Raw genomic sequence first — 3,568 nt, forward strand, 5'->3', positions numbered from 1 at the left:
CTCAAGTTGGAGTTTGATATTAGCCACACTACGGGCAATAGCATTTAGCTCCCTGGACGAAGGTAGATTGTCGATGAAGTCCTCTGGCGTTTGGAGTTTAGTTTTGACTTCGTTGATGGCTGCACGCAAAGCGTCTGTTTGAAGCTCAGCCTTGATGCTTTCTAACGTAGGAATTTCGAACGATTGAAACTGTTCGTGCAATTTGGCAATACTGGCATTCTGGATGGTGCTCGTTTGGTCCTGCAAGTGTCGCTTCAGCTGTTCCACATCGTAGGTCTGCGCTTTCTGCAGCTTCAAAAATTCGTTCTGCAGCTTGCCTATGCTCAGCGCCAAGTTGTCGAAGTTGTCTATTGACGCGAGGTCGGTGTACTTTTGCATCAGCGATTTAAGCTTGGCGTCAATTTTGAGTACGGGGTCCAGGCACTGAGACTGCAGGCTGGAGTTCAGCGTGGACTGCAGGGCCTGCAGGTCGCTTCGCAACTTCTTGACCCTGACGTCGAGCATGAGAAGCTCGTCACCGTGGTCGGCGCGTTTCGTGTGGCCAAAAATATCGTTAGGCATTGTTGCTATGGTTATTTATTATAGGGTAGGTGATTCCCATCTCCACAAAAAGAGGGATGAGTTTGTCGTAGTCGCCCAAGAGCTCCACGTACAGGCGATCGCCAGCAGACACATCGTACGTAGTGGTACTGTCCATCCTATCATGCTTGATGCGATAGATGTTCTTGCAAGAGGAAACCTTGACCTCCCCTTGGTTCTCAAGGTTCATGTTGAACTGCAGTTTGCCGGAGATGAGGAACCGGTAATAGTTCAAGTTGTTGTTGAATACATAGAAAGTTTTGCCCACATCCTCGTCGTACTGGGTTAAAATGCTATTCAAGTGTATAATTAACAGACCGTTAAGTTTATATAGCATGGAAGGCAGGAGTTCGTTGAAGCTCGTAGTCTGGACGGGCACTTCCATAGCTTGCTTCCTGAAGCCAAACAGATTCATAGACATGGTTATTTTATATGCTTGTGTTGATAGATATATTGCCAGCCGTAAGGTTTTTTTTTAAGAGCATTGTATGCATTTCTTACTACTATCTAAATGATAGTGCCCCCAAGGCAACGTGTGGATCCCACAAGACAAAATACATCTTTTATCATCATGTGGATATAATACTACTTTCCTAACTTTGTTTGTTGTAATCACATGGTCTACACTTTGGATTCCTTTTTCCAATCGTAGCTGCTTCTTCAATTCCTTCACGCAATCAATATAGTCTTGAAATGAAAGTTTGTTTTGTACAGTATTTTTACCAACACCTTTAGCTTAAATCGTGATGCTGCTCTCAGTTCTAAATGTATACATTTTGGAACGCAAACCGGCAAACTAAAGAATGATGTCACCGTTACACTCGTCTTTTAATTTACCTAGAACCTTTTTTGTTACTAGATGGAATTCCAAATCTGTTCGGTTGAGGGTAGGAAGAAGTATCATAATAATCAAGCAAGGACGGATTTTTTACATCTTCATATAGATTGGATGTTTTAATGCTATAAATAAAACTGTGGATGTCCATATAAATTAATGAAATGCTTTCGTTGTAGAAAGGATGCATAACATTGTAGTAAAATGGAAACATGTGAAGTTTCGATAAATCTAAAACTGTTGCTCCCACATAAATTGGTTTTCGGAATTTTATCACTTTTATATTTAGATTGAAATGTGACAGATTCTCTTTGTAAATTTTTCGTGATTTAAATCTGGGATCAGCCATTCACGTACTGCATTTATTTTCATCTGAAACCAATCTCACGTCCACGTGATTTCTCACGTTCTCCATTGTCTTGCCATATACAGCATTGTTCATCAATTTGAAAAAATCTTTGTCTAAATCGGAAGTGGCAACTGTTCTATTTTGTGTGTTTGTTTCAATGTATGGTTTGCGCCACTCGGAATGTTTAAACCTGAGGACTCTTCTAATATCCAATACCTTAACACCCAACGCAATCAAAAACTGTAGACTTTTGTAATGGAAAACATATCTTTCTTTTTTCTCCAAAGTTAATAAAAGCTTGCGTTGATTAGAATTAGGTGGACATTTAAGTTCGGGTGCCGGTGGTAAATCGGAAAATATATCATGCAAATTGTCTGGAAATTCAATATCCACTTCTGCAAAGAAACCAAATTCAGAATCGTCAAAATCAATAATATTTATGGAAGTTGTTTCTATCCATTCGAAACCTCCATAAGGAAGTTTCCGTACCATAGCATATCCATAGAGATTATTAACGTCGATGTAAAAAACGTAATTCGATGCTTTATTCGCATCATATTTTTCTTCCATGTGCATGTTGTTGGCTTCTGCATGTCTCTGTACACATTGTACCATCCCACCTCGAATCCCTCTCAGTAGGGAGAAAAGAGAGTTCTACGCCAGGGAGTGGTGCTTTTTTTGCAACCTTAACGGAAAATATCGTAAGGCAAACGCGAAAGTGGTGCGCTCGTGTACATTTCTTAGTCTAACTTAACCTAAAGCAAGGAGCTAGAGTAGTTGTATTCAACCCGGTTGACAAACATCAAGTGAGCCGCAGTGTTGCCAGCCCTCCCCAAGAAAATTTCACCATGTGATCTTTTACAGGCGAAGCTAACCTACAAATAGGAGTTGGCAACACTGACTAGTTGCTTCTCAGCGTCTTGGAAAACGTCTTAAGACAAATATCTTAATCTTTAAGAAAGTCGACTTCCGGTATGTCAATTCCGGTCTGTCAAGAAAATGTTCTTAAGACAAAAATCTTAAGACGTTTTTCCAAGATATTGATTTTCTTGGCTCCTAATTGAGCTAGGATGATGATTTTAGGTTTGTTGGATAGGATTCGACGAGAACTATTCGACTGACAAATAAAATCAATTCTACCCCCACCCCCTCTATTTTTTTCTAGCATACTGATCTATTGCATGCTTACCAAACCTCTTGGGAGGCAGGGGGCTCTTGTAACGCCACGGGTCCTCCACATGTATGTATGTATGTAATGCGATTTGTGGGGGAAGGGGGGGAAGAGGGGGCCAAATTTTAACCTTACAGCTACAAATGTTTCTATAAAATAACACTGCCTATGAACCTGTTTGGCTTCAGGAAGCAAGCTATGGAAGTGCCCGTCCAGCCTACGTCATCGAGCTTCAACGAACTCCTGCCTTCCATGCTATCTAAACTTAACGGACTGTTAATTATACACTTGAATAGCATTTTAACCCAGTATGACGAGGATGTGGGCAAAACTTTCTATGTATTCAAAAACAACTTAAATTATTACGAGTTCCCCATCTCCGGCAAACTTAAGTTCGACATGAATCCCGAGAACCAAGGGGAGGCCAAGGCAAGAACCTCTATCGCATCAAGCATGATAGGATGGATGCGACTACCACGTACGATGTGTCTGCTGGCGATCGCCTGTACGTGGAGCTCTTGGACGACTACGATAAACACATCCCTCTTTTCATAGAAATGAAAATCACCTACCCTATAATAAATAAACATAGCAATAATGCCTAACGATATTTTTGGTCACACGAAACGCGACG

This window comes from Lepisma saccharinum, chromosome 2 (assembly GCF_977018435.1).
Source record: "Lepisma saccharinum chromosome 2, izLepSacc3.1, whole genome shotgun sequence".
In the NCBI taxonomy this organism is placed as follows: Eukaryota; Metazoa; Arthropoda; class Insecta; order Zygentoma; family Lepismatidae; genus Lepisma; species Lepisma saccharinum.